The sequence below is a fragment of the Adiantum capillus-veneris genome, chromosome 5 (genome assembly GCF_014529385.1).
Source record: "Adiantum capillus-veneris isolate H3 chromosome 5, ASM1452938v2, whole genome shotgun sequence".
NCBI lineage: Eukaryota > Viridiplantae > Streptophyta > Polypodiopsida > Polypodiales > Pteridaceae > Adiantum > Adiantum capillus-veneris.
Genome location: NC_140935.1, coordinates 141244034 through 141268238, shown reverse-complemented (window position 1 = coordinate 141268238; position 24205 = coordinate 141244034). Strand labels below are relative to the sequence as shown.

The following is a 24205-nucleotide window of genomic DNA, read 5'->3' as shown; positions in this document are numbered from 1 at the left end:
AAGAATTGTGGTAGAGCGTGCATTTGGGCTTCTTAAGACGAGGTGGAGATACTTGTTGGGCAAGGTGATGAAGCCATGTCCCCGAAATTTGGCTCAAGCGATTGTTGTTTGTTACATGCTCCAAAACATGTTTTTAGAAAGTGGTACAACACAAGAGGATGCTATGCCTGGTTCAGAGGAAGCACATGACATTGCGGTGGATGTCCCATCAATAGATATCTAAACAACAAGCACAAGTCCCATGGACATACCGACAGAAGATGCTTTAGCCATAAGGGACTCTTTAGCTAAATTTTTACATCCTTCTTGATGTATCTCAGCATGTAGCCAACTTTGCATACAATTTTTGATTTGTTGAAGGTTGATCAATTGTAGATGATGTATGTCTTTGTAGACATGGTGAAGCTATGCTCCAGCTTTTTGATTTGTTGACGGTTGATACCACCTTTGTAGACATGGTGAAGCTTTGCTCCAACTTGAGAGTAGGTGAACCATAGATGTTGTCGGGATTTGTATGTTTCTATTTATCCGAGTTATACAATCAGATTTATGAGATGCAAATTTGTTGTTCATTGTTTTTTTTTTTGCAAATATTTTGTGTCCAAATTTGACTAGCGTTGTTGAATTTGTTCGCTTTTAATTATCAGAGTGATGCAATCCATTTGCTATTCAACGTTTTTCAATCAGATTTGGAGTGCTCACTCTGACTGGTGTAAGCCATCTTTGTATGCTTCTATGTGAGTGAGACAATCAGACTTGTTGTATTTAACATTGCTTGGTGACGTTTGAGCGGCGTTGTTCATTGCTTCTAATTATCAGAGTGATGTAATCCATTTGCTATTCAACGTTTTTTCAATCAGATTTCGAGTGTCGCACTCTAACTGGTGTAAGATGTCTTTGTATGCTTCTGAGACAATCAAATTTGTTGGATTTAACATTGCCTGGCAACATTTGAGCAGCGTTGTTCATTGCCCTGTTATTCGGCACAAATTGTTCAACATTGCTTGGCGACATTTGAGCGGTGTTGTTCATTGCCTTGTTATTCGGCACAAATTGTTCAACATTGCCTGGCGACATTTGAGCGGCGTTGCTCATTGCCTTGCAATTCCAGTGTAATTTCTAAGCAATTCACATGTTTGGGAGTTGGATGACAGGCTTGTGTGTTTGCATTATGCAAAGCAGCTCGTGAAAAAAGGGAAATCTAGCTTTATTGTTGTATATCAAACTATGTAAATGTGTACAACATAAACAAAACTAGATGGTTCCATTATATATCAAAATATGCTCATATTACATATGAAAATCAACAGCTGGGATGCTACATGCCGTAATATGAAAATCAACAGCTGGGATGTTACATGCCGCTTCAAAAAGGGTCTGGCTAGGCTTTCAAAACAGACGATTGTCTCAAAAAATTCATATGAAACTATAGGCTGCGAAGGATAACCAGGACACATAGTGAATTTTAAAGCGCATGGGCCACATGACAAAAGTACATAGAGCATAAATTTATGCAAGGTGATAGATCAGGCTACTAATTTCCCATGCTAGAAGAGGCATGCATTGCAAAACACTTGAATGCCTCTGCAATTTGCTTCAATGCGGAATTGGACTCCTCCTCTAATGCAAGACGCTTTCGATTGAGAGCCACACCTTCTTCAAATTCAGCCCTTGTCAACTCAACAAGATCGTCGTCATGCTTTGCTCTTCGTGAATCAATGCGCTCCATGAAAGAAAGGAGTTGTTTGGTTGTTCCCTCGAGTTCCTTCTTCAAGATGGACGCTCTATCCCCTCTCTTGTGCTTTTTGCCAGATGACGACGACTCCTCAACTAAGGTCTCATCATCCTTGTCTTCCTTTGGAGCCTTGTCCGGCGGAGAAGATGCATCTCCTAAACATCACAAAATATCCATTACAGCCATTACAACCTATAAAACACACAAGAAGATACAATTAAAAATAAGTCTCACCCAATGTATCATTTGAAGTATCATAGATAAGATTTGCGGGATTGATCGACCTCTCGGACCCAACACGATCAAGCATGGCTGAATATACATCTTGCCCAAAGCTTCGAGGGAGCTTCATCTCTTCTCTTTGACTTGAACTCATGGCCCAATAGCTATCTTTTCCTGAAGGAATGCGTCGTTCATAGTCATGAATCTTCTTGAATGCTGCTAAAATTCGATCCCAGAGAAAGAGGCATTGATCGGGAGAACGGATTGCCCCATGTTGCACACAATATTTGGATATGTACTCCCATCGCTCATCCTGTGTCTTCAAAACAGCTCCAAGATTACCCTCTTTCATTTCTTGTAAAAGCTTTGCTCTTGCATCCAACAACGTAACCGTTTCTTTGAGGTTCCAATGCCCACTTCGAAAGAAGAGCTTTGATGGTATCAACTTCTCATCACGTGATGGAGTTGCTACTGATTTCATTGCAGCATCAACAATTGAAGGTGTTGGCATCTTACTCGAAATGGCAGCGGAGCTTGGTTGAGCATGTTGAGGAATAGATAAGCCGATCACACTTGGAGCACTTGAAGGCTTCGCAATGGAAGAGCGAACGGAACCTTTCTTAGCCTTGGAAGCCTTTGCAACTTTCTTTGATGGAATAGGTGGACATAGCTGGTTATTATTGATAGGAGATAGTGGAGACCGCATAGCGCATGGTTGTGAAAACGATGCAACTTGAGGCACCTGTACACAGTTTTGAGGAGTGCAAGGGCTAGAAGGGGTTGCAATAGCTTCCAAAGAATACGCTGCCATGCTTGGGGATTGCTCCGAAAACTGTGGATGGAACAATGTCATCATCCCACTCAAGGTTAAGATCCAAACTCCAATTCTCCATCATGAAAAACCTACACATAATACCCAAAAAAATCATGATAGAAAACATAATTCTCCACAGGCTGTGTGTGTGTGTGTGTGTGTGTGTGTGTGTGTGTGTGTGTGTGAGAGAGAGAGAGAGAGAGAGAGAGAGAGAGAGAGGGGGGGAAGGACAAGCAATTACGAAATCAAGAATAGGAGAGTGTAAATGATAGAAAATGGCTGGGTATGCCTTTGGCATGCAATTTATGCTTGTTGTACAGTTATTCTACCTCCAATTGGTACCAAATAATGGCATTGAACCGAAATCAAGTAGTCAACTAACACACCTGATTTGCACAGTATCAATATAATGTTCCAAACCATTGTAGAAGCACAACATTACACTAACTAAACATGTTTAATTGCATGCAGAAAATAAACAATGTTCAAAACCACACTCAATCCATTGAAGGAGCACAACGATACACTAACTAAACATGTTTAATTGCAGGCAGAAAATAAACAGCTTCACTGCTTACAAAGAAGTGTTTATTGTAGAAGCATGACATTGAGTCAAAGCTAAGATATGTTACCTGTGTGTAGTGGCAATGAACCAAGATATGGCGAAGGAAGAAGAACTGAGAGAGAGAAGAGGGTGAATGAAGGAGTGTTGCACGTTCTCTCGTTTATGCAGCAAGAAAAAGTGGTTTCTTTTAAAGAACTCAGCCTTAATCTATAATGGGTGGGACAGGTGGCATCCTTTAATTCGTTTTGTGTAAAATACAGTTGGACTGCGCTAAAAAAAGCCCACTTTTTGCTCCCTGCAAATCCTGTCTTCCTACTCAAAAGGCATGAGGGCAGGTGGCCATGCGACCTAGCCCTTAGTGTCATTGAGTGATGCCGCCGTTTTTGGCCTTCACTGAAAAGGGAAAATATTTTTAAACAAAATGCATAATTTTATGATTGGCCAAGCAAATAGAGGATACTCATTTCATTTTCCAGACAAGCCAATATCTTTACGTGATACATGTGCTTTTAAATCATGGAAAGAATATTTGCATTATTGAATTTCCATAAAAAATTCACATTTTTTTAAACTCCCAAAATGTGTTGCCTCTACTTTAATGTACACACACACACACAAAAAGAGAGACAGAGAGAGAGAGAGGAAATGGAATCCTCGGAGCAGCAACAAAAGTGGGCTTGCAAAGTGATGGAGCGAATAGAGAAGCTGAACCTAGAACAGATTCGGTAGGTGAAGGAGCAGGTGGACTCTGAGGTGTCTCTACTGCAGGACAGCATTGAGAACATCCGCACTGCTGCTTCTCGCTTTGAAGCCACCTCTAAAGTTGTCAACAATCTCTCTACTGGCTCAACTTGCCCCTCCGTGTTTGCACATTGTTCGACTGCATGTACACAGCCCTGCATCCATAGCCGCCCACTGTGCGCACCTCAGCACGTGCCCTTCCCCCTGCCTGCTCGTCTGCAAGAATACTCTCCTTACAAGCTTAGCTTTCCTCTTTCCCTCTCTCTCTCTCTCTCTCTCTCTCTCTCTCTCTCTCTCTCACGCACTTATCTGCATTTGTAAGCTGTGAACATTCCATTTCTAGCAGCTTCCACCACTGAATGCATGTCGTTATTGTCTTAACCCACTGCTTCAATAGTTTCATGTAATTGTGCATGTGATCACCAAAGGTTGGCTTGTAGCATGCCTAAACTTTAGTCCTTGGAAGTTGGAAGACTGAAGTTCGTGGGCTGAAGAAGCAAGGGATGCCTTGACATTCAAGGCCCTGTGGTGTGGAGCTACGAACTGCTGCAGCTTGTTTTGTTTGAGGGGCTCTCCGTAAGTCCTCTCTCTCTCTCTCTCTCTCTCTCTCTCTCTCACATTTCGTGTTTTCATGGATGATGGATTGCAGGCTAGCGACTAGCGTTGCTTTCTTTCTTAGTGCTTACTCTCTCTCTCTCTCTCTCTCTCTCTCTCCCTTCCTGTTGGGCATTCAAGCATTGTGTACGTCCACGTGTGGTTTCTTTTACTTGCAGCATAATGGAACAAACCTCTTTGACCCACAGCAGGGAGCGACATGGCAACCACGATGGCAACGAGTCTAGCAGCAACATTGTTGGCTCCTTGCAAGTCTAGATTCTCAAGATTTTCCCTTATGCCCTTCTCTCTGATTTTCCCTTCTTCTAAATCTTCTTCACCTTTGCCAACGCCGTGCACGTTACTTTGTCCTTCGATCCATCAACCGGCCAGAGTTTCCTTTGCATACTCCTTCGAGCCAGAATTGAAGTGAGCCCTCTAATTCAAAGAAGTGCTCATTGAGTTTAGAAACCTTTCTAATCTCATGAAAGTATGAATGCTTGCGGCATAGAATTAATGAAGATCCGACCTGGACGACATTAGCAAGAGCAAGCTGGTGGTTTTTGGTTATCGGGTGCACGTGTAGGAGGAGGTGCAGGGTTACATCGGTGAGTGCCATCTTTAGAGGGACAATGGTTAAAGATCGGTGTGATGGCTGGCTAGCAACAAGGCCGGGCCAAATGCAGTGCCAATTGCGCATCATTGTCGATGCAGTTTCTCAATGTAGTCCTAGGTAATGAATATTATCTAGAGCCCAAAAAACCCCTTCCATTGTTGGCCCGCAAAATTGTCTACTGCACCATAGCTGTCTGCACAACCCTCGACCACCAATCATCTCCCTTCATGCACCTCTACAATGCACCTAGCTCGGCCATACAGTCAAGTACAGCTCCCATTATCTCTACTTTTGCCTAGCTTTGCCACTGATCTCTACTGCCAGCCTTTTATTAATCGATAACATGTACTCAGGCTTAGAAGCTGCTATGTATCCATGATTTCATCATAGCGGCAGCTTGAGCCTTGTCCTTATACAATATGAAAGCGTGCAGCAGCACCCCTGCGTACGTATATGTATACCATCTAGCTCTTATCAACTCCTTCCTCCCTCCTATTACCTCTCACCACAACCCTCTCCCTCCCTTGCTCGGATCTCAATTTGGACGCCCGCTATAAAGGCCTGCCCTCTAATATCTCTCATAGTATCCAAAGCATTGTAACTAGCACAACTTCCTTCACAACAACGACAAGAGCGGGTTGGCTAGGGCTTCTGCCCAATAGGTATTGCACATAGAGAACCATGCTTCACTTCAGTTTAAAGAGCACCACCAAACTGCCAATAGAATGACTACTCACCATATTTTCTGCTCTCCTCCCAGCCCTTGCAGTGAGCTTGCCATCATCTCCATAGGGAAAATGAATGGTGTGGGCCTTCCCAAGCTGAGAAATAACTTACGTGGATTAAAGCCCTAGACTAAGGTGATTCACTCTAGCATTTTTTCTAACTTACGTGGATTAAAGCCCTAGACTAAGGTGATTCACTCTAGCATTTTTTCTTGCACTCTATTCAACTTTGCGACCTTGCGCATGTCCTCTTGAAACCGGGCGTGTCCCCTTACTCTTCAGTTGCACAACCCTTACACAAAGGGCACATCTGCTAGCTCATTGACGGGAGACAGGAGCTCATTGAGAAGCCGAGAGAGAAGTAGTGTCAAAGAGAAAGAGCTGCATGGAGGCTGATCAGGGGCAGGCTAGGATTTGATGGCAAAGACGGAGCGAGCGATCAAGTAGGTTGAGAGCATGGGAGACATGCCGGAGGGAGCTGGAGCCAAAGCTGCCCACACTCAACCAGTTCTGAGTTGAGCCAGCCTTTGACCTATGGACTGATCCGGCGCATGGTCTTCCTGTGGAGTCTGGACTCGTGGATAGCCCATCACCATCATCTTGTGTAAAGCTTGATGTAATGGCTAGGGAATGGAAATAGTTACAGAACGCCCAAAACGATGCTTTTAGGGAAAGCAAGAAGAAAACGATGCCCACTAACCTATGCGCCCATAAGAAAAAAACATATTTTAAATTAAACCTTCCCTTTTTAAAATACATATGACATTTATCACTAACAAAAAGGGAGCACATCACTATGGCCTTAGCCCTTTGGGCATGCCAACAAGTGATGAAATCACGAGGCCTGCCAATGTTGAGAGCCAGTCACCATAGTAATAAAACCGGCCTAGACAATTCATTGTACACTATACTTGACAAAGTCTTAACTTTGAAAGAAACTAATTTTAACATGGGCTATGGATGTAGTGGTATTGCTTCCTAGGCGAGTAATTTGCACAAGGAAAACATGAATATGTGAACAATCTCTGTGTGTGTGTGTGTGTGTGTGTGTACTCTCTCTCTCTCTCTCTGTCACACTCTCTCTCTCTCTCTCTCTCTCTCTCTGTGTGTGTGTGTGTGTGTGTGTGTGTGTGTGTACACACACACACACACACACAGAGAGAGAGAGAGAGAGAGAGAGAGAGAGAGAGTACACACACAGAGAGAGTGTGACAGAGAGAGAGAGAGAGAGTGTGTGTGACAGAGAGAGAGAGAGAGAGAGAGAGAGAGAGAGAGAGTGAGAGAGAGAGAGAGAGTGTGTGTACACCACACACACACACACACACACACACACACACAGAGAGAGAGAGAGTACACACACAGAGAGAGAGATTGAGAGAGATTGTTCACAAATTCATGTTTTCCTTGTGCAAATTACTCGCTTAGGAAGCAATACCACTACATCCATAGCCCGTGTACACACACACACACAAAATACGATCATCATACTGACTTAATTAACAAAGAGATAACAACACTTACGGAGATGGAGAGATCCCGATTCATGGAGAAAATGTGAGCAAACCAAAATCCACTACATTAAGAGCACATCAACCATGAGGCTAGCATAGCAGTTCTTACACGGCTCAACAATAATGTGAGGATATACAATGCGCAACACCACTTAAGATTGTCAACCACGTGAGAGCAGGTCGATGACTACACACGGAGGTGTCCAACTCTTTAATACACAACACGATCTGTTTTACATGTCTAGCAACATTGATGGTGGGTGCAAGAGAGGCAGGTACAGTGGGAGCCAAACAAGAAATTCAAGTAGCAACCACTCCCACTATAGAGGCTAGATTGAAGTAGAGGCCAAGGGGGCGGGGGGGGGGGGGGGGTGTTGGTTGCATTTGGTGGTCTCTTTAGAGAGTTTAAATTTTGATGTTTCTCAATTTAGAGCTAGTAGTGTCATTGATGAGCCCTTACTGTTCCAAACCTTCCCTACTTTTATATCAAAGGAAAAGAGTATATCCCTCTCCACCATATTCAATGCCTGCTTAATATCAGGGAGGACTACTGTATTGCAACCATTTTTGAAGCTTCTGTGGTGGCCAATGACTTCATTGATACGGAAGAACAGTCAAAACAAGAATTTTTGGCACTTATTACCTCTGTGGTGGTCAATGACTTCTGTGGTGACAATTTTCTTGGGAGAGGTAAAGGCTCAAGAGGGAAAGCAACAGAGGGCACTTCCAAAAGGGATGCCTCCTCTCTCATGCACTGGACAGTTCCACCTGCTGTGCTTTTCACCACATGCAGTATTCTGAAGATCCTGAGTTGCCAATATTTGCCCCAAAGATATTGTCACAGGTTTTGGGATACACTCCCCTTCAAATCAATGCAAACAAGATCATGCTACTTGAGAGAGCTACAACACTTAGAATTTTTGGGCGGGATTCAATGCGTCAAGAGCGAGATACTTTCTTTGCTACTCTAGCTATGCAACGGCAGCTGAGAAGACAAACATCAACCTTCTTGGGGGCTATAGAAGAAGAAAGTATTTGAGATATAGGGATGACATGCCCAATCATACCAAACGAATGAAAACACTAATATAAAATTGACAATATTTTGTGCAAAGATTTTTTTCTTGAATTTGGATCTTTTTCGAAAGACTTGGTACAAAGTTTCAAAGTGAAGCATTAGTCTCTATTTGTGGTTGAGTAGCATAGTTGCTTGATCTCATCCATTGTAATTGCCTCCTATAGAACTAACTGAATAATTCCTTTAGTGCATTGCTTCTTCTTTGCCCCCCTCCCTTTCTCGTACATCTGAAAAATGAAGTCCTCGCTTGATAGTGAGATTTTTCCATTCTTTGAGTATTCCATGTTGCAAGGGTGTTTTGTTTTGCAAATATGGTCCATGCGAGTAGAGAATATGCTAAAAAATACAAGTGATGAAATCATAAGGCCTGCCAATGACCAAGCAAATACTTAAAACAAGCTTTGGATGGAAAATTTACAAGCTTCAAAATTAATCCTATGAACATAACCGTTGGCCGCCTCTTGAAAATACTCTCTGCTACATCGCAAGAGATTGGGTCCACATACACCCTCAACACTACAAAATAACATCATGAGCATTCAGTGTCAACTATTAGGCTATGGAGAAAATTGTGGTTATTATGAACACCAGCACATGCATGCACATACCACACTCACACACATGCAATGCACCTTGCTAACAACAGGAGGTGAAACTCTCTTTGGCAATGTTCAAGAGTGTCTCAGCTTAGAACTATACCGCTTGGAAATTCAAAAATGCCAATTGGCAGCAAGGTGGGAGCAAGAGTGGATGGTAAAATACTGCCTAGACTTTGCAGAAAGGTGAGACTCTTGATGGTTTTGTTGCCTATAACAACAAAAGAAAGGAAGAGGAGAACAATAAACGTGTCTTGCATGCACCCACAATCAATAGCATCTACATCCCTAGACATTTCAGTGTAGACATTGAATAAATCTTTGAGGTCTCTTCGAATTGTTAGCAGGACCGTAAAACTTATTCTCTCCCACAACGTTGAGCACATTCATATATAATTCAGTTTAGCTTACACATGGTATCAACTTTATTGTAAGTGCACATGGAGAACATAAAAAAGGAGTAGATATGTTTGTCTCAACACAAAAGTAATATGCTAGAAGTAAGTCTCCTTATCACAATATGCATGAGAAAGAAAAGACAAATTTGGTGTTTCAAAACTTCTTACCCAACCACATACAGTTAATTAAACCCCATCACTCAAACTCTTAAGACAAAAGCACACACATTGAAAGGGAGTGTGTATATAAATGTGCGTGAGATAAAAGAACAAATTTGGTGTTTCTGCACTTCATACCCAAACACATACATTTAATCAAGCCACAGTAGGAATCATGGAAGGATAAGTGAAGAAAAGAACATTAAGTATAAGTTCAAAATATGGTTTTGTGATGAACCAATAGAATCCTGCATGAGCCTATATGAAGAGAATATATGTTAATAATCCGTTCAAGCTGAAGACAAATTAGTTGAAACCTCTTGCTTCTCCATATCCACATTCTCATCAATAATTGTTCTTGTGAGGACTTTGAGAGCCGAGGATTAAAAGTATGGATACAATAGTGTGTCTCATGTCCTTGTTTGACTTTTGGCTATACCAATCAACATCTTCAAATATTCACTCTTCTCACCTTCAGCCTGAATGTCTGTCAAAGTAGTTTCATCTATGAATGCATCCAATGGGATTCTTAGCAAGTCTACACTCAAAATCATTGGAATGCTCAAAGGTATGTCAAATGCATTTTTGCTAATACACACATTGTGGACTTTTGAAGATCAAGACATAAAGTATTGATGTTTACCTCCGTCAACGTTGGATCTCCTTGCCAAAATCTTGTTGAGAAGTGAGCCAGCTACCAAGTCTCCTTGCAAGAGCTTCAAGATACATCTGACGACCTGCTTGCATATGAAAGATTCCTTGCTTTTGCACCCAGGTAGTGCTTCAATGGTGTTAAAAAATGGGATGAGACAAAGTGTAAATTGGCAACTTTAATTTTTTTACTTAATGAGATACAAAATTGCAATCAAAGATGAACACCCATCAAGCTAAATGAAGCAAAATGAAGCAAAATGTTGTAATCGACCCAAAAACTCCTAGAAATTTAGACCATTTCAAGCATAGAATCCCTTTATTTCATTTTAGTGCACAAAGTACTAAGCCGCTAAATAATCTTCTCTCTAGAAACCTTTGTTGCTCAAGATAACCATCTGTGGAAGACCAATGGAAACTATGGAAATAATATCACTTAAAGAAAAAGAATATAGGCATACTTATTTACTCCACAATAATATGCAGGCGGTTGGAGCTCAAGGAGCATGATGAAGCTTGATGTTGGCCCAAGTGCTGGTCAGCTCCTTATGCATGCATTTCAACACTATGGCATGAGGGCGTCAATGATGTCTTCTGCATGATTATAGGCACGATGCATGGTGCATCGTACTGCTCCTCTCCAGTGCCGCCTCTTCTTGCTAATAGTGTAGACCTGTGTGCTCTATTCAAGAAGGGAGATAGAGAGGGAGAGGGGCGGACTGGGACAGATAGAAAGAGAGGTTCTCAAGTGGGGAGACAAAGCACATGACCACTCTCAATGAGAGAGAGAGAGAGAGAGAGAGAGAGAGAGAAATGGCATGTTTGTGTTGGTCCATTGTGTCCACATGGAACTACAACCACGCGGACGGAAGCTCGTCCAAGAGTGATGGGCGTCACTATTGCTTGAGGGTATAGGAGGTTTGAGGGCCGGATGGGAGCTTCATGCAATAGAACAGTTGGGGCACAGAAAGTGGAGATGGAAGATGCGAGGCTAAGACACTTCAAGGGGGCAGAAGGGAGGTTAAGGCTGAAGACCAGGTGCACCGTAGAGAGCTCATAAAACAGAGCAGCAATGCCATGCCAAGGGTAGGACTATAGGAGGGCACGGCCCTGGCCAAGGGTCGATGGATACACATGTGGTAAAGGGGCTATATATAGGAGGGCCAAGGGCCTATATATAGGTACGATTGGGTGGTTATTGGCATGTCTATCTCCCTATGCTCTTTCACTAGTATCAGAGCTCAAGGAGGAGGGTCCATGGAGGAGGGGGGAAGGAGATTGATTGCATGAGGCATGCATGATATGTTTCTTCTCTCTCTCTCTCTCTCTCTCTCTCTCTCTCTCTCTCTCTCTCTCTCTCTCTCTCTCTCTCTCTCTCTCTCTCTCTCTCTCTCTCTCAGTTTCTCTCTCTCGATCGAAGGCAACCGTTTTGTCTCCCTTGTTTTCAGCAAAAAAGTGCATGGTATTGCATGAGAGTGCAAGCCATGGTGTGCAAGCGGCTAAGCAAGAGGGCGGGATCGAGGCACACAGTGTGTGCGGAAATTCTTGTCAAGCGGGGATCCCGTGTGTAGGACCCCTTGCGGCGAGGGGAGGTGGTGTGCCAATCGGCTCCAAATCAGACGCTGTTAAGCTTGAGAGGAGCACGAGGCCGAATTGATGGGAGCTCGACACTGGGGTGGGCGCAAACAAGTAACGCAGAGACAGAGCGACGCTATTAATATTGTCTTCCCTGCTCTCTGTGGCGCTACTGAACGCCATCACCATCGTTTTTTTCTCTCTTTTTTTAAGTTTGGGGTCCACACGTAGGCGCCCGAAGTTGGGGCACCTTACCCTAAGGGCCTTAGCCCACAACAGAGCCACCTCTTTGGTAGCTTGAAGGTAGGCATCGATGCCTTGGGGTTTAGTAGCCTCGACAAACCGGATTTTTTGGTTTTAAGCTGCAGATACAAGGATTCTGAGGACTTCGGAATTGTGTGGTTCACACAAACAAGGATCGACAACTCACAGTGATTGATGGGTATGCCCGGCCTATCAAGGGCATAGCGGGCACTTGTCCTCAAGGATATTGGTATTGCAGGCACAACAGGCCATAAGCTGGCAGAAGATAGCAATAACGGCACGTTCGATGGCCGGTAAGTACAATAAATTTTAAATTGATGTTTCTCATTCGTTTCAATTTTGCAGAAGTTTTTGCACTAGTGAACGTGAGATTCAAGACCATTGCTTATGGTGCAAAAAGAGCTTGTTCCAAGGGATGTTTGTCAAGGAACAACGTCAAAGTGTAAGTATGACTGACAACAGCTACAAACAAGGTTGTGTCATAGTCCATGCAAGTACATGCAAAAGGCGTGTGTACTGCCATACCAGTTCTTCTCTAATTGTGCAATTTAAGTTTTGCAATGACTAGTCAAGCATGGCTTGACTTTGCACAGATTGACAAATTTGGGGTTCCACATGCAGCGATGCATTGTTATTTTTCCGTTTGTAAAACATTTACGGCAAGCAAGGCTTGCCTTGAGTTATGAGAATCGACCAAGGGGTTTCATTTCCTATTGGAATCCACGGCTTTGAGTCAGACGGAGTCCAGTTGGGCGTTTCTGCCACAGTTGGCAACGAGCATGGCTCTCTCAAAGGTTGATCCAGTCCATCACTAAGCACGTTACAGTGTAAAATTTTGCACTAATCTTGCAGAGCTTTTTATCATGCCAACTGGACAAGGAGTGGTTGCTTTGGTGCAATCCGATAGCTACCCTTCTTTAGCTATCTCTTTCCGTATTGGGTAATCTATTGATTTCAATCAGATGTATGCTTTGGCAAGGCCGGTTTTTTTGAATGCTCGACAAGGTCAACTTTCCTTTGCTAGGACATTGTACATGGGTAAGAGTATCCGTTTGCTATGAGCATTCAGTATCAGTTTTGCGTCATCTTATTCTTAGACTTCTAGGAAGAAGGCTTCACTCCAAGGCATACGACATAAGAGTTTTTGATGTTTGGAATATGCTATCAGCATATGAACTTGGGAGTCTTTGCAACATGTCAGCCTATTTTGTCAATGGCGATCGAGTAAACCAAGCCAAGAAGGCATGAGCGGGACATCTGACAACAGTTTTGACTATGAGCCGGATTCCAGCACACTACCAAAAACTTGCCCACAAGTGGGCGACAAGGTTAGTCAATTCCAAGCTATGATTATTTTTGTTTATGTTTTAATTTTCATTCTGGAAAATACCTCTCTGCTGTGCCGAGCAAAGTGCTTGGACAGCCTCCATACAAAGCAACTGTATAAAGCAAAGTGCTTTGCCTGTCTTCATCTGAAGCACGACTTCTCTATGTGCCATAGTCTTATCGATTGACTTCGGATCGATGATAATGGCGCATATATTTGGCACTCTATGGATATAAGCTCATAGTTTGTGCAACAACGCACCGTGATGTATCCATGCCAGTGTCATCTTTCACGGCAAGTATACCAAGGGCTCACATGGTTCAGAATGTCATTGAAGCCAAGGGCTTATTATTCTATTTTTTGATATGTATGCATGGCATACTAGTATGATGGACGTAAAATAGCATCCATCATTGCATACGCTACCGCTATAGGACTAGCTACTCTGTCAAGGACGAGCCCATTTGTTGTTGTTTTCGAACATTTTATTTTTATGTTTATTCACAGGCAATGTGCCATACATCTGCGCCCTGATACAGTCACGATCACATACAAGGTAAGTGGATCAAGATGTGAATTTTAGTACATCTCTCTACGAGAGGTACAGTTACACTGATGTATGCTTATAGGATAAGTTATGACATAGATATGGTATGCACTAGAGAATTTAAAAAGTGCATACAACACATTAGAATAAGGGGATTTCCTCAGCCCAGCATTCTTTCTCTCACTCTCTCTCTCTCTCTCTCTCTCTCTCTCTCTCTCTCTCTCTCTCTCTCTCTCTCTCTCTCTCTCTCTCTCTCTCTCTCTCTCTCTCTCTCTCTCTCTCTCTCTCTACCCAACTTCTATGCGGGAAAGGTGTAACTAGGGAGGATTTTATTGAAATATTTCTATGTCAATAGTGTAACAGGAAGTGCTACGAGCCAACAGGAAAGGCTACAAGCCAATAGGAAGGGCTAAGAGCCATCTATTCCCACCTATTTTGGCATGTCTAAAAGCCATCTGTTTGTAGTCCATTAGTAATGGAACAATTCTATTTTGTTGAGTACCCATCAATTCTAATGGACAAGCAAGAGTCTTTCCATTAGCAAATTGTGGGGCATTCTTTTCAAGCTACACACTTTACGTGTGAACATCAACTTGAGTTGTTAAACTCGTAAGGGATTATCTATAACAAGGTGTATAGATGACGCCAGCGTTTTCGACCACACGACTGTTCACGACAAACCAAGATCATGGATTTTTTGGTGTAAACAAGATTTCGTTGTGATTACTGCCAAGGGGTAATGGAAATATTTCAACTTCAAAAGTAATGAAATGCCACTGGCAAGCCCAACGGGGTCACAAACAAGGCCAAGGGCTGTGGCTGCTCATTGACAATTTTCATGCAACGTTTAACCACGAGGTTTAACACTGTTGCTTTAAACCAAGGGTCTCGATTGCAATGGCAACACCCAAGGTTACATGTGCAATACTTCTTGCATTTCACTAATTTTCAATTAGTGTTCCTAGGCCTTTGCAGGCGAGAAATTTGGGCTGGTGTTTTTCACTCCGCTACAGGTACGCATCTATTTTGGTTTGATTTTTGTACAAAGGATACATAAACAATGTTTGATCTTCAGCGAAATGACAAGGTCATGTAAGAGCCACGCAATTTGGGTTGTGGTGCCTGAAATAAGTTTCTGCATTATGCAGCTATAGACCCACTTGTAGGGTTTTTTTGGCACATGTTGTAGGAACTCAAGGATTTCGGTGTAGCCATTGTGGAGAAAGGCAAATGAGGGTCCCTCTCACTTCCGTCGTAGAGTGTTTACAGTTACCTCCACACACAAGTCCATCTTGTACTTGTAGGATGTTCTTTTTTCAGACATCCTTAATTGAGACATATTCCACATGTGGTGAACATGAGTCTCTGGGACTGACACTGGTGCCACTATTTCAAGTATGTGTCACGACAAGGTCCCTAGGTGCTGGTCAAATCTATTTTCTAGACCATTTTCAACACGACGTATCAGAAGCAATTTCGGTGGCCAAAAATTATCGGATACTTAGAATGACTTGTTCAGGTACAAGTATTGCTAAACAACATTATAGATAGTTGTCTATACATATAGCAAGGCTCTGAGTGGTTAATAAAAAAGTTTCATTGTTGTCCCAAGAAGTGATTAATGTTTCATCTTCTATTATGGTTCAAACATTTCAGCAAGGCTTGAAAATGATTACCACTGAAAGTATTTAGTTTCTTTTTGGAACTATTTACATTCCTCTTTACTGTGTGCTACGCACATCACACTCGCCATAAGTATTGGCAAGGATGATCATGGATATACAGGTTCAGATCTGTTTTTTGCTAAATGCATGCACACTAGGTGTTATGGGCCCTAGTGTTTAGCAAAGGCTGATTTGGAACGGCATGCGTATTCCTCAAGTTGTTGCTTATGAAGCATTTTACACTCCATGTGCAGTATCTCGTTGAGTTTACTTTTCGGTCCACCAATCACCAATAGAGGTCATGGCTCGGTTTGGGTCCTTGTAGATTTTTTCAAGTTAACCACGATGGTTATTCATTCAATTGTTGATTCCTTAGCAATGTTGTACGATATTCTGATCCCCATTTACTAGCCATCTAGAAAGACTGTCTGTAAACCGTGGGGGAAACACACCTCAGTACTGTCAGTTATCAAAGGGGATATGCAGATTACAAAGTGTAATCTTTTGCTAAAGAATATGAAAAGTGCATATATTAGCACCAAGCAATCCAATTACTAAGAATTTATTGCTCTACTTGGAGTTTGTTTACCATCAGCTAAAGCATGTTTGCGACTAGGTTTAGTCTCTTCGTGTATAAGTCAGATTCTCAACCTTGAACACTAGTTATGGTGGAGTTGTTTACTGATGAAATTTGAGAACAAGTCAAGGACTTACATTTGGCTGATGAGTTAGGTCAACAAGTTACTTTCACAGAAAGTGAAAAGCGGTACTCTTTCAGGTACATCTTTGTCGTGATACTCGTTTAGCATGCTCATGTGCATTCTAAATGGACTCTACACACAAGAAGGTTGCAAATTAAATGGACAACAATGTGCAAAATCGAGATGTTATTCTTGATTTCATTGAACCTGCTACTGCACCGTGTTTTCAGTCAAGCAAATAGCTGGATCCATGAGGGATACACTATGGAAAACATTAGTGTTCTTATGAAGATCCTACCACTTTTGTTTTCGCGAACGAAAACACTTCTCCAAGGGGGGGAGTAATGTCATGCCAAGGGTAGGACTATAGGAGGGCACAGCCCTAGCCAAGGGCCAATGGATACACATGCGGTACAGGGGCTATATATAGGAGGGCCAAGGGCTTATATATAGGTACGGTTGGGTGGTTATTGGCATGTCTATCTCCCTATGCTCTTTCAAGCAAGGTCACTCACATCAGAGGAGAAGCAACATGAGGATTGAACAAGGACGGGGGGAGGTTTCGTATCCCCTCATTCCCGTAGTTCAATGCCATTATCAACTCAACTCTACTGCCGTTTGAGAGTGCAGCCCATAGCTTGGTACTCTATGATAGCCCTCGTTTCAAGGTGTGCCAAAAATTGGACTGAAATTTCTGTACAAAATTGGCCATGTGGAACCCAAGAATCACGCCACATTGGAAGGAAAACTAAGCCAAAGAGAGCAGCACCATCCGTGGCTGCAAGTGGGCAATTACTTCTTTCTTCTTAATAAATATATATATATATATAGATAAATGACCCACAATTATCCAATCAAAAAAAAAATCCCCAACATCATTCCCTTTACAACTCAATCCATACAATAATCACCCACTAGCTTCAGAAATCAATCACAAAACTTTTGATCCAAAAATTTTAATCTTATTTTTTGCCAGCTTATCACCTCAAGTTTTAAGGGGTGAAAGAATGTCTTAAAATGAAAAGGTGGGGTGAAAGAACTTCTCAAAACAAAAGGTGACTCTTGGGATTTGTGGAGCCACACATTATGCTAAGTCTTTATCATATTTTTTTTGCAAAACTCACAATTGTGAGTGGATAGTATTAAGAACATCATAAATATACACCAACCTCAAGCTCAGACCGAGCCTTCAGGGTCAAAGGATTACAAGTTCTCTGCTTGACAGAGAAACCACAACTACTCCTAGGCTTTACTTATTACAAGATGTCATCATGATATGTATAGACCAGTCCTCTGAGGCTTGTTTACCGCCGATCCTATGGATCGTCACTCTGCTCTCTTGTATGATTTCACAAAAGCTTGCCACAGCCAGATCCCCCTCAAACACACGATGGTTCCTTGCTTGCCACATATGGTGAAAGATGTACTACCTGATTATTTGAGTGCAGACAAGCAGAGCAAGACTTCCTAACCTATTACTACCAAAGAAAAAATTAGTGTTGAAGAACTTAATTTTCCATGTCCTTTGAATCCACTTGCATATTTTCCCAGCCATGCCACCGATTGCCTGGCATCCCATGAAAAGGTGGGCTAGGTCTTCACTAGTTATTCTGCACCCCGAGCACCGATCAGACCAGATTCCTCTTTCTTGTATCTTTACGCCCATCGACAGAGCATCCCACATCACTTTCCACAGAAATATCTTCATATACTGAGGCCACCTTGGCTTCCAAATGTTCTCCATGACTCCCTCCCACCGTTTTTCCGTCCAGTGCCTCTTCCATAATTTGTTGAGGGGGCTACACCAATTAGCCTCGTGCATTAATGCATGGTAAATGCCTTTAGAATGTGGTTTGCAAAAGAGGCTACTCCCGAAGTCTTTATCATTTTACCTCTAAGGCTTTCGATTGTTTCATGCTTTCAAAGGCAGCCCAAAATCCTTATTAAATGAGCATTCATTTCATATTTCAAAACTCAAGACATGTCTATCATTAGATTTACACACTCTTCATTTAAATGAGTGTCCACGATATTATTTCAATCAATCAGCATTTTTGGCCTATCAAAAAATGCTTGAAAATACAACTCAGCCTTTTTCTATTTTAGTCAGCAAAAAGAGAAGGCATCACTATAGCCTTTGCCCTTTGGGCAAGCCAATAAAAACCTGGTAGTTGAACTCATAGGATGCAATGTACAAAATTGTCTAGACTTTAAGAAGTAATTGAATACTCACCAAGTAATATGTGATGTCTTTTTCTCCCGAAGCATCTATGATGACAATTATTAAAATCTTTATTGCCTTCTTAAACTCATCTACATAAGTAGTTTAGCTAATTTGTTGTCTCAATACTTTCAATAAATTGTCGAGCTTCTTCTACAATTCTATGCGTTTGTTGGCTACATCTCGTCTACTTTTCACATTGGTTGTGATGACACAGAGATCCTTCTAGTAGCTCCACATAGGGTCAACTTGTTTGTTGTCATAGTTGCTCAAAAATCTTTTGGCTTTTGCTCCACCCATTGAAACATCTTGCAAAACATCACCTGTCCCTTTTGAAAGAGTAGGATCTTTTTTAGATGCATTTGACCACCATGAAAACCCTATCAAGAGAGCAAAGCCTCGCCTTTTTTTATGCACTTATCTACAAGTATACTCGGCTTAATAGAATATGAATAATCAAGATGGACTCAAAACAATTTGTCGAAGATTCTAATATCTGCATGCATTCAATATACATTAGGAAGAGAATGGGGTGTAGGAGGGCCTCTTTATTTTCCATGATCTTTTGGAGGTGATTAACATTCTAACGAATAGGTGTACTCCATGTGTGTAAGAATGGTGGGTGTGTAAGAGATTTTTTAGAGTGGTCAAAAGGATACACTTTTCCCCCCAAAAAGAAGGTGGACAATTTTATGATTTTTGGCCTTCCATAACTCCCACATATGATCTCCGATTTGAGTGAAGATCATAAATCTCCAATCTATGCATCGAGCTCTTTCCATATGATATGGTTTTACCCGCTAGATTTTAAATTCCATTTTGGGGGGAAACTTTGAATTCAAATAAACTAGATGTTTTGCCAATTTCAATTCAAAATCTATCCTTTGATTACTTTCTTAATACTAAAGGTTTGACTTCCTTAAACTGCCAAATAAAGAGGCCCTCCTAGACCCTATTCTCTTCCTAATGTATGTAAATTTTTTAAATCTACTGCTAGAATTGGATCCCAAATCATAGAAGACGATGGGTAGTCGATGACGTTTACACTATTTCTCAATGGTGGTTTCCCAACCTCATCTTCTACAAGTAATCCTTTTGTTCCAGTGCTTGCCCTACAATACAGAAATGGATACTTGGTATTGGTATCTCCACATACACCAAACATGCACTTCAGTGCCTTAAGGTCGGCACTCAAGTGCCATTCTACAAAGAAGTCACCCATGCCATCTACATGGAGTTGTTCACCTGCATTTTGGTCCTATATAATAGAAGGGATGTCGGTCTGCAAAAAGATCCATTTCAATATATCGTGGTTTTCTACTGGTATTTGAGTTGCTTCAATCCACCATAGGTCCATTTATGATTGAGTTTTGTGGTTTGGGATTAGCCATATTGGAATAATCTTGGAATCAAAACTAGTGACCAACAAAGACAACACCTGAACCGTGAGGGCGCCACTACTCAACTTGCCTACCACCAAGTAGCATATGACTCCAAATTTAAAAGTCAAACACCATTCAAATTCGCATCGAGAAAGCTCAGTTGCAACCAAATCCAAAATCACTAACCAAATCCAACAAGCATTATATTTGGTACGTCTCTAATTCATTTGGCTGATAGTTTAGCTCGAGTCCTCTTATAGTCAGTGTTAGCCTTCCCTCTTTTGGCTGATCTCTTCTTTATGGTGATATAATTTTCATGATTAACTTATGATGTTTTGATCCTCATGGTAGAGTTGCTACACAAGTCTATGATGTAATTCTTTTAATTTTAATTTAACTACAACCTCCACTTGTTGGTGGAGGTACTACCAAAAAAAAAGGTGACCCTTTACTTTGTCTTGTTCATATCTTTAATGGATTTATATGAAGCTATATGAAGTCATACTTCAGAAGACCCGCATGAGTTTAGACTCACCTTGCTAGAGAAATGAGAGAAAGCATTTAAATCACATTGAGCTACTCATTGTTTTCTCTTGTTTTTTTGACACTTGTTTCTCTTGTTCGAGAAACAAGAGAGAGCATTTAACTATTCCATTACCACTACTAGGTCTATTTCATTGAAGCCCAATAAAATTTTCTCTTGATATCCCATCAAATCTAGCATTTTGAAAGAAAGAATCTGCTCCTGTCGCCATCATTCACTCTGTAGAGCTGCCCACATTTTGCACCCCGATCAAACCTCCCTTATAGCCTTGCTTGCCTACACCCCTCTCCTCCAATAGCCTTGATCAACAATCTACTGCGACAACCATTGGCTGCAAATCTTTTGATCCCTCCTACACCTTAGTCCCCCCTTGTCATATGGATTCAAGGTTCCTCATCGTCATTCACGACATAGGGCATATTCTTGCTTCATTGGATTCACTAGTGTGTGTGTGTGTGTGTGTGTGTGTGTGTGTGTGTGTGTGTGTGTGTGTGTGTGTGTGTGTGTGTGTGTGTGTGTGTGTGTGTGTGTGTGTGTGTGTGTGTGTGTGTGTGTGTGTGTGTAATATATATATTTACATATAGAAAGAGAAAGAGCATGTCTCACAATGCCTGTATATAGAGAAAGAGGATAGAGAGAGATAGAGCGTTATCATGCCACAGTACGTGCATCATGAGAATGGATGTCATGATTCAATTTTTAGATGCATGGTAGCATTTCTAATAAAATACATAAGTGTGTGTGTTATAAGACTAATTTTATCTATCCCATTTACCTAAATAACCTTCAAGATAACTTTTTAAAATTTATTGTTAAGATTTACATGGATAAAACGCTATATATCATATTTAATTTTTATTTTTGATTGATATTGATTTTTTGGGATGCATACAAACTCTTGGACACTTTTTCCAAAGATCAAGGTCATGATTACATGCACCATGATGTATGTATTATTGGAGCCATAAGGAAATTTAAGATTCAAGGTCATTCTTACATACACCACTATGCGTGTATTCTTGGAGCCATAAGGAAGTTTAACGCAAAGAGGTCCACTCGAAGACTTTTCCAGAGAGAAAAATCACATGTTTTTGTGGAATTTTTTGTACTCACTTCCCATTCAAATTTGAAAAAGTGTTTAAATGAAATTTCTAGCTCGTGAGCTGAAAAATATTCTTGATTTGTTTCATAATTTTTGGAGATATGGCCGATGAGATATGATTAAAATGGTGGACCCTAGTTTGCCTACCCAGACCAAAAGAACATGTCATTTTTAACTCTGTTCATCTCTTGTTCACATTGAATCAAGTGGAACTCTTGAGGGTTCTCCCCATCTATATAAAGGACCCTCTTATCCCTTGTAAAGTAATCAAGAGTTAGTGAATGGAGTGATGTTAGTGGGAGGGAGTGAGACATAGAGAGGACCCTAACTTCTGTGTATGGCTTGGGGAAGATCTAGCTAAATTTGCTAGCACACACATATTTTGAAAAGCCTAAAATCATCTAATATACACATCTTTCACTCATCAATAAAGGATTTTGATTGTTCTAAGAAGGTGTCAAAGGCTACTATTTGTTTGCTACTATTTTTTTGCTTCTTTGATAAATCAACAACATACTTGTGGGCATATTTTGTAATGCATTACTCTTTACATTCATTGTTGCTCTATCTCTCCATCTATCTCCCTCTCCCTTACATTCTTTGCTATTCTTTCTCTCTAATATCTCCCTCTCTAACCACATATCTATCTCCCTCTCTAATCATATATCTATCTCTACATAAAGCTCTACCTCAGTCTCTATCTTCCTTATATCCTATAAGCTAGCTACCGACCATAAGTAGATCCTTTCCTTTATGCTTATAATATCTTAAATGAATAAGCCACACAATTTTGACTTTCAACCTTTCCATTTTGTGCAATCTCTTTGGATTAATGTGTATTTAAGACTTCCAGCAAAGAATTGTATTTCTTTTTGGAGATGAAAGACTACAAGAAATTATTCTCTCTCCAATCCTGATCATTATACCACTCCTAGATTACTCTAATTCATTTGATGTGCACATATTAATTTTTCCTTAGAGGGTGAGTCTTCCTTGATTTGTCATGAACCAAGAAGACTTATATACACAACTCATTCCAATCACTAGGCAACGTATTTACATCATTGTGAGCACAAAATTATAGTTTCAAAGAACAATTCGGGGTTTGTTTAGGCGACAAAGGTTAGCCACTATGAATGCATGAGTAAATCCTTTCATCTTACCCTTGATTAGATATGATCTAAGCTTGGATATTTTGATCTTTGTATTATTTGGAGAGTTCTATATGTACATGAGTGGGTGCAAGAGAGACTTCTAGGCTGCACTTTAAGTATTCACCACAAAATGCCACACTTCACTAAGTAAATCCTTTGCTACCTCCTCACAAGCTCTCACAACCAGAGATCCAGTACCTTCCTGGCAAGCATGTATGCCAACTTCTTGATATTTTTTTGGTGAAGCCGATGTGAAAGCAATCCAGTGTAAGAGTTTATGGAAGTAATGGGTGAACACATAGGACAACAGGGTGTGCAATTTGATATGGCTATAATGCAAATGTTTCAAGCATTTGCTTCTTTCATGAAACACTAACATGCTACCAAAAAATGGGAGGTATCAATAACCAAAGCTATTCAAGCAGTTGTCAAAAAAATGGATCATGAGATGATACAAAGCTTTGACTTACTTGACTCCTATGATTAGGAGCATGTAAGAGCAATTAGGGAAGGACATGAGAAATTTGGGAAGCATTAAAACTGGCCTTAAAGGAGGAGTATTTCATGGAAGATTCAAAGAGTGCAACAAAAAGAACATTGTTGGAATGCATAGCCATTGCTCAAGGCTATGCTCAACTACAAGGACAGAGAATGTCACATTGGAGTCAGCAAAGATAGAGATTTTCTTACAAGCAGCAAGAAAACAACTCCAAGAAAACTTGGAGCTGCTATTTAAAGACAAAGATGTTGAACTGAGACTATGGAAACTAGCACATGCAACTCTCCACCCAACCTTGATATATATAGTCTTGTAGTCGTCTAAATATAGCACCTTTTGACTGTATGTGAGTTTCTGGCACCTGGCCTAACATTACTCCCCCCTTGGAGAAACATTTTCATTATTGAAAGCAAAAGTGGTGATATCAATGTAAGACAGTAATGTTTACAACATTTGCATTCTTCATAGATCCAACTATCCAAGGATTTCATTAACGTGATCACAAATAGGTGATCACATTAATAACGTTGAGTGATCACATTTCAAAATACGTGATCACGTTAAATATCAACGTGACTTCCCTTTAAGCTATAGAAATTGTTTAATTCAGTATGCCCACTGGGGTTTTTTAAATTCTCGTGGGCTCGATTAAGCATTCTTATAGTTTTTTGATGGGCCCATCAAGAAAAACACATACCTCGACGGGGTTTTTGGTGGAATTCCACGTCACCACATTTTGGCTTTTTTGTGATCATGTTAATTGTGATTATGTGAATGTGATAATAAACATTGTGATCACAAGAAATTTCATGTGATCACG

The 24205-nt window shown here is 41.0% G+C and overlaps 1 pseudogene; it reads right to left on the bottom strand.

Annotated features, from left to right (window-relative positions):
- Positions 1-1534: 1534 nt before the first annotated feature.
- On the bottom strand, positions 1535-2768 carry LOC147458192 (uncharacterized; annotated as a pseudogene).
- Positions 2769-24205: the final 21437 nt, after the last annotated feature.